The sequence below is a fragment of the Cavia porcellus genome, unplaced genomic scaffold (assembly GCF_034190915.1).
Source record: "Cavia porcellus strain 051 isolate PalLab524CR breed Dunkin Hartley unplaced genomic scaffold, mCavPor4.1 scaffold_2, whole genome shotgun sequence".
Lineage (NCBI taxonomy): Eukaryota > Metazoa > Chordata > Mammalia > Rodentia > Caviidae > Cavia > Cavia porcellus.
Window position 1 is genome coordinate 31331235 of NW_026947485.1, and position 12976 is coordinate 31344210.

Consider the following 12976-nt stretch of genomic DNA (forward strand, 5'->3'; position numbering starts at 1 on the left):
CTTGTTAAAAGGTAGGGGAAATAAAATAATCCCCACTCTCAATTCTAACCTTGCTTCCTAATTTGCATGGTGTCAAATGAAAATGTGGTATCTGGTGGTGTGGTAGCATCTTGTGACCAGGAGAAAAAGCAGCACATATGTACTACGGGTGGCAGAGGGTCGGGACTGAAGGAGCCTGGGCTTTTGGTGTCATTGTTGAGCCAGTGAATCCATCTTGCGACTACTTTTTCTCCTGACATCATTTTCAGTGATAATACCTTTTTAATTATTGATACTACATCAATTGTTTTTTATATTTGAATTAATGTGAAAAATTATAGATTAATTTTGTTTATAAATACATCAACCTTGAGATAATTTTAAGAAAAGACTTGACTTTCTTGAGTTTCTCCTTTGTCCTTGAATTTTTCTCTTTTTTTTAAACTTTATTTTCTTACCCTTCTTTTTAACCCTGTAAACTTATTTTCTGTACAGTAATACTTAAAAGCTGTCCATCTTTTTCTCAGATATTATCTTAAACTCTTTCTTCTGGCCTTATCTATGATTAACAAGACAGGAGAAGCTACTCAAGGTTAGGAGAAAAACTGAAATGTTTTTAAAATAAGCCCTGACTGGGCTTGCAGGACTGAGTACCTAAGGGTCTATGCTGGGAGATGGGGGAAAGAATGGAAAATAGACGGAGGAACAGGAAACCATCGCTGTCCATTTTTTTTTCCAGTTTATTTTGCATATTGCTATCAGGTGAATTTTCCTAAACCACTGCCTACAATACTCCTTTCTCTGTACAGCCTGCCAAGGAAGTTCCTTTTCTTAGGAACCAGTATCTCTCACAAACTGTACACAACCGAGCTTTCAGCAGAAGCCTCTGTCCTGAGCCCCACATTTCACCTAACAGGGTCTGTTTATTTTCCTTTAACTTTCCTTGTCCATTGGGGCTTTTTGTTTGTATTGATCCCTCACCTGGAAAGATGCCCAAGCATCTCCCACTAAACTTAGACAATGCCCAAAGTCTGAAATATTGTAAGTGCTAACATAAATCCACAAGCAGAAGTTCCACACCTGACTGCATGAGGCATGTTACAGTCAAAATTCAGTTGCACTGAAAATATTATGTAAAGTTACTATATAAAGGTGTGTGTGTGTGTGTGTGTGTGTGTGTGTGTGTGTGTGTGTGTAAAGTATATGTATCTGGGACATAAATGAATTTTTCCACTGAACTTGGGTTCCTTCTCACCAAATATTTCATTATGTATATGCAAATATTTGAAAATCTGAAGAAAATAAAAAATATAAAACACTTCAGGCCACAAGCACTTCAGGTAAGAGAAACTCATCCTATAGAAACACAATAGATTTGTATGGCTTTGCAGATTCTAATACCACCCAGAACCACCAGCTGCCAGTGTAATCAATGCGACCATTTCTTTGACATGACCATCACTGGCCAGCCCTTGAGCTGCATCTCTGAGCCATTCACAGAGCTCCAGAGACAGCACTGGAAAGAAAGAACTTGGTTTTAGTGTTTCTAGCTTTCACAGAATTATTGCAGGATTTATGTTTCAAGATAGTGACTTCACACACCATAACATCACTGGTAACAGATCTATCTAGAGAGAAATTTGATGATGAGAACTTCTTCTTCAGGCACACACGTGCTGGCATCTTATTTGATTCTCAGTTTTTCTGTATGTTTGAGGCGGAGTGGTTGGATGGCAAGTGTGTGGGGTCTGGCAGATGACAGAGGGCATGAAGATTGTGAAATTCATGGAGTACTTTGGGTCCAGCGATAGCAAGACTAGCAAGAAGATCCCTATTGCTGGCTGTGGACAGCTCTGATACTTTCAACTGACATTTTATATTAACCATCAGCTTGTGCCCTCTGTAGTGCAAAACGTACCCCTCTACTCCATCTGCTTGCAGTATCCCCAAATCATTGTGCTCTTGATGCAGTTCTTTGGGTTTCATTTTTTTTATTCTTCTCCAAGCCTACCTGGATTGCAGGGTTAAGTTTATGATCCTGAATTAAAAACTAAATTTTATGTTGCATACATGCACCGAGTCCCTATGAGAAAGTGATCATCATGTACCACAAATATTTATTAAGCATATATTATATGCTTATAATATTACATATAATATATGCTTAATAAAATACATGCTTAATTATATATATATATATATATAGAGAGAGAGAGAGAGAGAGGGAGAGAGAGAGAGAGAGAGAGAGAGAGAGAGAGACAGAGACAGAGACAGAGACAGGAAAGAGCAGAAACAAGTGTCCAAGAGATGCAGGGAGGAAAGGATTCAAAAAGAATTAAGAAATGTGACATATATATAGCAACTTCACACAATAAATATAATCGTTATGTACCAACTTAAAAAAACCTAAATAAAAATTTATATATTCCTTTATCTTTGTACCTTGCTAAATTCACGCATTAGTTGTAGTAGCTTCTTAATTGGTTTCTTAGAACTTTCCATACCATCATACTACCTGTGATTGGATATATTTTACACGGAATTTTCTGTTTGCACTGTTTTGGCCATGAGAGCTGTCTCCAGCACTGCCTTTTTTTATATGCTGCTTCCAACAATGCTGCTATGACCATATTTGAATAAGTCCTTGGTCCACCTATCCAAAGTTCTCTTTAAAGTTTGTGTTTTGGCACAGCCAAATTGAAAACCATATGAATTTTCAACTTTCTTAAGTAGGTAAGTTATTTTGTAAAATGAGTATATTAATTTACCTCTCAACCAATTGTGCATCAGTTTCCTCTGCTTTACATCTGTACCAGTGTTTGGTTGTGGCAAACTACAAAGTTTCGTCAATCCAATGGGAAAAATAATTTGTGATCTTCCCATACATTTCCAGATAATCTCCCTTTCTATGTATGTGGTAGGAGCACTTGCTTTTCCTGGATCGTTGTGGTTCGGTGGGTTCACATGGTTTGTATTGACCAGTCTCAATGATGTCTAAAGACATGTGCCACTTTCAGGCTGAAGCACATACATCTACCTGATATAAACATATCCATGGCTTTTTTTCCATCTGGCAAGGATACCCCAATGTTTGGAAGGTGACCGTTCAGTGACCCTGGGAACATGAGTGACTATAACACATACAGCTATCAAGACCCCCAACTTCATGTGAGGTCTTTGTTTTGTGTCACTCTCCCAACCAGCACAGTCGGAGAGCTTCCCTCTTTTACCTCAAACCTAATCTGTAAGCTTGTAAGGGTAGTTTGTGTCTCAGCTAGGTAGATTGCTGAAGACATTTTATATAAATATTTTTCATTATGTTAAAAGCAACTGGAAATAACTTAGTTTAGCATAGAATCATGTTGCTTAGATGCTTCTACCAAATGTTTTTGCTTGTATGTTTCTTACATGTATGTGTACGTTTACCTCTATTTTAATCTGTAAGCACCTAAAAGGTATATACCATTCCGTCTTGCCTTGCTTAAAACAGTGCCAAGGCTGATGTGATTCAGAAGTTAATGTGTCATAAATTCTATTTGATGAAAATGAAAATTAAAGTCCTGGTGACTGCAGGACATCAGGAAGAAAACGAACTCAGGTTATAGCTTGATTTTTATAGGTAATTCTAATGGCTATGAAAATAAATTTATGTCATGTGGAAAAAATAAGGGATTTTACCTGTTTTACTATTTTAGTCTTTTTCTTTCATACCTATTCTAGCTAGTATGTGTGTTTTATGTTCAGCATTATTCTTTGAAATGCACCTAACTCAAATATATTACAGATACAGATAAATATACTATCCTGATATTACCATTACAGAAAAATCTGGAAAGAATGCTCTGTCATTCAATCCCTTAAAATGTACCATATTATTGTGTTGCTTCTTCTAAAATACTTTACATAGGATGCTTTGTTTTTCAGAGTTTAACAATTTCATTTTCATACCTCTCTAAAGTACTTATTTGAACTGTTATTTTAAACAATATAATATTGGTGATTTCTGTCCTCTATTGTTTTATGTAAATATCAAATGCAATAATGTTCTGTTAATATTGAAAAAAATACATCTGTTTTATTATTTGTTATACTATCTTTCACTTAGGAAAGGGAGGGGCGGCTAAGCAACTGACAGTTTAAGAATAACTGAAAAGAACACACGATTAGTAGCTTTTTTCGCTGTTGTCCTTTGTGTCTTTGGTTTCTGCCTTTCCATGTCCTTCCTAAGGTTGTTTTTGTCATGGTGCACAGCTATCTTTTGTCTTCAGGGCCTGCTTGACACATTTGGTCCAGGAAGCTCCTCCCTTCCTTCTGACTGATGCTTGCCCTGCTGTGCTGGTGACTCTTTTTGCCCTTACTCAGTGGCTGTTGGTCAGGGATAACAACTGTGTCTTTTTGATCTTTGTATTTGACATTGTCTAATCCAGCAGAAACCCGTTTTCTGGAATTATATTGCAAGGCATCCCTCAGAGTGAGAGTTGCTTTAAGCCCTTGAACCTGGTTCTAATGGGCTTAGTTGGCCACCTTTGGCTTGGCGATAGATCACTGGCAATACAAGTGACGCTTTTCCTTTGCTTAGATATCTGTTATACTTCTTCCCAGTCTCATTACTGGAGCAATGCTAGAGAAGAGTGACTCTTCAAAGACAAGATTTTAATATGCCTTCCTTCACACCAAAATTCCTTTTATCTGTACCTCTAGTAAAACATTTGTTCTATTTTATATCAAAGACTTGCTCTTCTTTAATTAACTTTAGAAACATGTTAGTTTATTCTCACATCATTCATATCTTTTCCAGTTCATTGGGGTCCCATGTAAGTAATTTGTACCTATCTTCTCTTTAAAATGGTTTTCCTGTATTAAATGAATATTTTGAAGAAAAACAATTACAAGACTCATGTACCTTTTTCAGTACTTTTGATCCCGAGTTCCATGGAACTTTTAGGAACCATTTTTTTTTTTTTTTGAGATATCTAACCTCAAGCCAAAATGACCTATGTTGCTTGTAACTGAATTGATCCATTGCTATAAAGATTCAACTCAAGTTTCTCTTATTGAATATGACTGTTTATGAAGTTTGCCAATCGGGAAGAAAGGTGTTGTGTGCAAGGAACTTCTGGCTTTGCTTCCAGTTCTGACTCCTGCTTGCACAACCCACCATTAGCGACAGATGCACCCTTTTCCACCGTGCCTAACTGAGGGCTCTGACTCCACCTGTAAGCCTCTTACTACATAATTCTTTTTTTTTTTTTTGTCTTTTTCCTTTTTTTATCGGTACCGGGGATCGAACTCACGACTGCCTGCTTTCAAGGTAGGCGCTTATGCAGCTGAGCTAAATCCCCAGCCCCTACTACATAATTCTTTCACCTCATTTTCAGGTGCCCCCAAGTATTTCAGAGTACCCAGGGGATTTCATAGCTCTGCAAAGAACAATCTATTAGTTGGCATGGCTGGCTTGTGGGGTTGTAAACTAACATAGTTCATACCCTGTGGAATAACACAGAGCATGAGCTAGGTTGGGGGCCTCAAGCTGAGCTTGTCAGATGACTGAGCCTGAGATCCAAATGAGCACTAGGGTGGGGACCCAAGAAGGAAACAGCTGCACCAGAATCCTTCTGAATTGAACTCTAGGCTTTTAATTAAGGGTTTCCTGGTTATACCGTTTAATGAAAGGATTTTTATTGTTTTCTTTCACATGTGGACAGAGAAGACAAATTCTAAAGCCTAGGGATACTGCTTAATCAACTTCCATACAGTAAATACTTGCCAGGGGACAACTCAGAGCACAGCATTTTTTGTAGGCTGAATTGAGACATGTGACATAATTAAGAAAGCTACCAGTATACTCCAAATAACTCATGTTCCTTACTCACTAATAAGCACCTGCCTATCTAATCTATCTAACACTGTCCAATCCATCATTTTCTAAGGAATGAAATGTCTCAACTGAAGCTCTAAACCAGGCCCTCACATAGAGTTCTTACAGACAGACCTTAAAAGACGATTTAGACAGAAGTCCCCAACTCCTATGTCACTACTTGTAAAGGAAGTATAGGTCTGTCTGAAAATATTGTCCCCCTCAGTGAGTGCTCAACTTGGGGTGCAGTGCACAAGGAAAAACTCATGGAATGAGGAAGGAGGTGAGCATCAAGTCAGTGAGATCAGCTGAATCAAATGCAATCGTACAGATGATGTTTACATGCTTGAATTACTTGCCACCTAAATAGAATCTAAAAACTACCTAAATTTCTTTATCTAAGGAGATTGTTGCAATTACCCAGTCCTTTAAGAAGATATCTTAGTGCTGATCATTACAATTCAGCATCCCTTACACTCCTGCATACAGTCCATTGAAGTATTGGTAGGATAATTTCCATGGGCACCTTAGCTAATATTTTTAGTTGATTGATTGCATCCAGTTGATTGGCTTTTTTGATTCAGGCATCCTCTGCCTTCTAAATCTTGGCTCACCCTTGATTATGATAGCATCAGTGTTTTAAGTTAGTATGCTATCACAGTAATGTATCATCTTATCTATCATCAGGTAGCCATCCATTTCTCATCTGTCAAAATGTTTCTTGTTAAAAATAACCCAGCTTTTTGGTACAGGAAACCATCAGAATCAATTTGACTTCCCTTGCAGTTGGAAAATGAATTTTAAATTATTCATGTTAACATCCTCCAGATAAATTGAACTTCTAGAGTGTTTAAGAAAAGCTTAGTAAAGTCAATCTTTTACATTAACATCTTTCATTTTTACACTATTAGTTTCACATTAACCACTGGATTTTGACTTATATAGCTCTCTGATCAACAATTTAAAGATTCATTAATGTTACAAGGGAAAGAAATAAACCACTACAACTTTAACATCATAAAACATTTTCTCCATTTTGTTTCTGGTTCTATACTCACTAGGTATCTGAAAAAAATTTTTTGCAGCACATCACCTAAAAATATTGGGCAAACATATTTTTAAATGCATGCCTAAGCTTATAGGACAGTGAGAAAAATTCTCTAAGACCAAAAAAAAAAAAAAAATAAAGATAACAGAAACCCAAAGAAGGTGTCTGCCAGCTAGTGCTGGTGGTCTTGAGTTTAGTTCCTACCTTTAATGATCAAATAATTTATCCTCCAAACTAGACTACTTGTGAAGTACAAAGTGGTGTTGTTAATAATGCAGTCAAAGGCATAGTGACAGTCAGTGTGACATTTTGGTCAATGACAGGCTGCATATACAAGTGATACTGTAAATTATAATGGAGTTGAAAAATTATAGTCTCGTGAGATCATTTTTCCTTCTAGACATCTGACTATACGAGGATGCAACCAAGTGTTTGCCCATTCCTTCCTTCATCTACTCATCTTTTTAACCAAATTCTTTATTTCCAACCGAGACCAGTATTTGACATCTTAGATATTTAAGAGGTGCTTCAGAATGCATGTCTAAAACATCACCCTTGATTCTACTTGCCTCCACCAAGTCCACCCCACATCACCATCAGCCACTGTAGTGCTCAGCCAAAAACCTGGGAGTCATCCTGGTGATCGTCTCACTTGACCCTCACATTGCTCCTTTGGCAAGGGTTTCAACTGATGGTGCTCTGCCGTCTCCACTGCCACCATTCTCTGTCCACACCCTCAACCTCTTTGCTTTAAACCACTGAAGTAACATCGTTTCTTCCTTTCTTTTCTCTTATTGTCCCTTCTTCAAAGCAGCCAAAGTGATTTTTCCATGTCATGCTCTTCCTAAAATCTCCTGTGGCTTCTCATGGTGTCTAGAAATAAACAGAAAATTTCTACCTGTCTTACTCTCCTTGCTGGTCCTCTCATTTTTCTGCAACTCCCCCAACCTCCATGTTACTTCAAACATACTGTCTTGGTTAATTTTCTCATTGCTAAGACAAAATTCTCAACAACCAAGGTTAAAGGAGGAAAGATCTATTGAGTTTACAGTTTGTAGAAGCCTCAGTTCATAGTCAGCTGGCTCCAAGGCAGGGTGGCATGATAGAGGGACATCATAGAGGAGAAAAGGTTCATGATGGGCAGAAGACAGCAAAGCAGGAAAGTAGTTAAGAAACAGCAAGTGACAACAGTAGCCCTCTTTTTTCCCTTATTTTCTATCCAGGCACATACCTTTAGGGCAGGTAGATCTCGTACCCAGGGTTGGCCTTCCCATTATCCACACTAAAAACTAGGCCAAACCAATCAGTGGACTGATTTAGTAATCACACACCCTTGATCGTAGCATCATATATTTAATCGCAGCATCACACATTCTAGATTCAGCCACCTCTGAAAACCCCACCCATGATCACATGAATTTGGTGAGGACATCCTGACACAAGCCATAACCATATATCCAGTCTATGTCTGACGCAACTAGGTCTGCAATATTAGGTCTTCTCTGAAAGTTACATCCTCATAGAAAGAGGGTGCTAAATACTTATTCATCCTAACATTCATTTTTTAAAAAGTTAACTGTCAGTGTATTCTACAAATGCATTCAACTTGTTGGGCATTCAGACTTTATTTACTGTTATATCTTCAGGGTGTATAATTATGCTCAGAGCATACAAGCAGCTCAATTTTCACTTGTTGAATGACTAACTGTAATAAATTCCACAATTTATGAAAAAGGAGTTATATTTCTTTAAGTTTTTAATGATCAAATTAGCTGCTCTTGACCCAACCTACCAGCGCTAGTAAGAATTTCTACCTCCTTTGTCATGATCTAGCAGTGTCCTATCTCCTTAAGGTTGTAGAGGACCCTGAGTTTATTATGGTGTCAGAAAGGAAATGGTCTTCTAATCTTGTGCTAATGGCCTATAGCTATCCTGTCACCTTTGAAAATACTACTTCTGTTTTCTTTTTGCAAAGCTTAAGCAAGATGTCCCCTTGTGTTGTCACACTGCACTTTGGAAGGAACCCCACAGCACTACATGAGAGTCCTATGGGTTGCCAGACTGAAGAACCAAGGCCTGATCCCAGCAATTCATGAGTATCTTCATTCAGTAGGAAGGTCACTTGTATCTAGTGTCAGCACCCCTCAGTCCACTGGATAGACAGAGGGCTCCCAAGTGCTCTTCAGGGAGACCGAAGCCTGAAATTTTACAGTATGAGAGTATAGGAGTTTGAAAATGAGAGATTTACTCACTCTTGGATGACAGAGAACCCAGACTCAGCCCAAAGTCTTTGGAGTGGGAAAGAAAATTTCTCATAAGACATCCTAAGTCCTTTTCAAAAGCAAGAATAAGGCAGATATTAATAACTTGTACTAAATATAATTCCTTGTCAAATAGAATTATTCTGATATATGTAAATAAATACCTTCCTTTTCTAAGTAGAGGGACCATCAACAATTACCACACTTTTATTTATCAAATTATAAAACACTTAATTGCTGTTCAGTCATATAGGTGTAAAGCATGGTTGAGGACTAAAACCTGGGTGTGGTAGGACAAGCTTGTGATCCCAACAGTCTTGGTAGGCTGAAGCAGGAGGCTTGAAAGTCTGAGAAATTGATTGATCCAATGAAACCCTGTCTCAAAATGAAAAATAAATAAAGGATTGGGAATGTAGCTCATTGTGAGGTCCCGGGTTCCATTCCCAATACCTCTCAAATATAAAACAAATAAACTAGAACCTGGGTTTGGAGGAGGCTATCTAGTGCTCAGTATTTTCATTTGTTCTTATGTTTTGCAAAGTGCTCAATGATTTAGTGCATGTGATGACTTATTTATTATCCCCAATAATGTAATTTAGGTGTCACAAACTTAATCTTATCATTATCTTATTCCATTAAAACAACTTACACCAGTAGCAGTTGATTGATCTTCTGTTATTTGTCTAAGATTTTCAATTTACAACTTTCCCTGCAGATGGTGGAAACACTATAGAGAATTAAAATATCCCTTCGTTAATGATGCAGATTATTTAATTTTCAAACATTCACACATCATGGTTACATTTGTTCGAGTGTCAATATTCCACAGTCAGTTTGCTCCCCAATTTTTGTGTGTGTCAGAAAGAGAAACTGACAGCTATTATTTAAAAATTATCATGTTTATGAGCAAACAAAGTATTTTTAAAATATGATAGAGAACAGTAATATAGAAAGAAGTCATTTAAATTGGTAGAAAAGATATCCATTAAAGGCAAATAATAAGGCAATAGAGATTACTTTGCCACAACATTTAACAATCAAATATTATTTATTTATTTATTTAGGTACCAAGGATGGAACTCATGACCTTGTGCTTGCCAGGCAGGTACTGTGCCACTGAGCTATATTCCTGGCCCAAAGTTATAAAATAAATGGAAAATAGAAAATAAACAGAAAGGCATGTAGAGGCTTAAATGCAAGAATTTTTAGCCTAGTATAATTTTCTTTCTTTTTTTTTTTTTTTTTTTTTTTTTTTTGGTCTTTTTCCTTTTTACCGGGGATCGAACTCACGACTGCCTGCTTGCAAGGCAGGCGCTTATGCCGCTGAGCTAAATCCCCAGCCCTATAATTTTCAAAAGGCAGAAACTTTATAATTATTATGTATGCAAAGTGCTATTGTGAACTAACAGAACATTGACAAGTCAATTAAGGGGCGCTACAATCTAGAGATTCTAAGGTTAGACAGCTCAGTTCAAATCCAGGCCCTGCCATTTGTTGTGTGAGATCCTTGGCTTCTGCTCATTTAAGAGCTCTTATTTGGAATATAGAGACAAAAGAAATAACTGCTTACAGTGTAACTGAAAAAAGTAAGATCATACATGAACAACTCTTAGTGCAGTCACAGAGACTTAGTGCTTATTGGTATTTTGGCAAAAGATATAAATAGGCAATTTGCAAAAGAAGAAATACAAATGACTAATAGACATAAAACATTTAATCTCACTGGTAATCAAGGTAATCTAACAACATAGCAATAGGATGTCATTGTTTTCCTAACACATTTTAATTTAAAAATATATTTAAATTGTTGTTTTTCATTCATATGTGGTAAAGCCTGAAATGAATATAAATTGAATCAATTTTGCCACAGGCAGTGTGGCCATTTTTTATCAACAAGTTTAAATGTTTTCATAGCCTTTGACAAAGACTGCAGCCCCTGTTCTACCCCAGCAAGCACTACTCACATTGGAGTGTGGACTTGGCCTCCTGGGAGAAGCTCTGATGTGGAACACACTGTGTGGTACCCTCTGGAGCTGAGCAGCCAAGCTCTGCCTTTGACCTGTTCAGTTTATAGCAGTGAAGTCCAAGAAAATAAATAGAAATGCATATAGAAACTTAAAAGCAAGAATTTTTAGCCTAGTATAATTTTCAAAAGGCAAAAACTTTGAAGGTCTTAAATGTAACTCAATAGAAGAATAATGCAATAAATTACTGTAGATTCATGCAATGGAATCTTAAATAGCTATTAAAAATCATGTCAAGAACATGTAACGACATGGGGAAATACTCATTCAATCTCATTCCAGAAAGTAGCTTTATTATTGCCTCTAATTACAAAAAGTATAATGTGCTTTTTTAAAAATTGCACAATGTCAGAAAATTAAGTAGATTAGATGCTAACAATTTTAACATTTCAAGACAAACATCTTTCAAGATAGGTCCTAGTGATGATTTTTCTACACGATCATATTCTTACAAAATGCAAACTGCAAAAAGCAGAGTGCTAAACTAATCCCCACAAGGTAGGAGAAAGGTAACAAATGTGTTAAAGTACTTAAGGTGAGGAGAAAATGGGTAATTTTATCTCTTTCTTACCTCTGACATGTCTACAGGAAGCATGAATTACTTTTTTAAGAAAAATATTTAAAATAACATGAATTCTGGAGCTGACTTTTTCTTATATCTATTTCTTTCAGTGCTTTGAATATGGAATATAAAAAGTAGACAATATTCCTTTTGAGAAGTGGGAAATAACACTCATTAATCACTTAGCCGTCTTCTTCTTAATGAAGACATGCAAATGGATATGCAAATGAGCTGAACTTCTATTATGAGACAGTGACAGGATGCTCTACAGAGGAGAAGGTAATGATAGAGTTTGAGAAATAGGAGGGCAGAGGAAGGTTAGCAGTGGTGGAAGATGTCTTTTCTGAATGCCTTAAAAGAGTTGTATTAATCTGATAGCGTTCTGTCTAACAATAATGAAACAGATCACCAACAGCAGTAAGAAATGAAAGCCAGTCAAATTGACATGACACATAGAGAATAACGGAATGAGGTGTGAAGACTCAGATGAAAATATATAACGTTGTAGTATTCCTCAGATTTCATCATAAGTCTTGGCAGATCATCCTATTCAACTATTTGTCAAGTTTAGTCAATATCATCCACATCTAGCCCTAGGTACTTTTATCCAATATCACACATTTGGATCAAAAATGAAAAAGATCAGTTCAACATTCAAAAATTTTTGTCACAATAATTCACATTCATATGTTTAGAAATATAAATTGACTAAACTCAGTGTCCCTCAAGACTGCTGGCATTCAATAGAAAAAGCTTTAATGTCATGAGAGAGTACAGAGCATTAAGGTTCTTGAATGTAACTGTCCCAAGGAGAATTGGAGCTAAGCTTATAGAAAATTAAATTCATAGGACAGGGCAGAAGAGAATATCAGACAGCATTCTATTGTGTTAATCCTGTTGCTGCCTTCTCATGTGGAAAATCAGGACAGCTTGCTGCCTTTAAATGGCTTGGGAAACCAGAACGAAGATAAACAGTTGCATTCTCTAAACATTTTTGAAATTCTATTATAGGAAAGGTTCTTGGGACAGGGAGGAAGATACAAAAACGGCAACGCCCGCCATTGCACTCCGGAGTCTTGCAGTCACATGAGAGAACCAGGTAGAAAGACAAATGCAAAACACCGCAGAATTTATTAAAGTGCTGACGTGGCGGCATAAACACAGGAAGAGATTAGGTGACAGTTCCTAGAAAAGAACTGTGATCCCTATTTAGTGATTGTAGACTTTGTCACTTCCAGCAGGGCC

The 12976-nt window shown here is 37.0% G+C and overlaps 1 pseudogene; it reads left to right on the forward strand.

Moving 5' to 3' along the window:
- Positions 1 to 1554: 1554 nt before the first annotated feature.
- Positions 1555 to 1836, forward strand: LOC111756232 (peptidyl-prolyl cis-trans isomerase A-like; annotated as a pseudogene).
- Positions 1837 to 12976: the final 11140 nt, after the last annotated feature.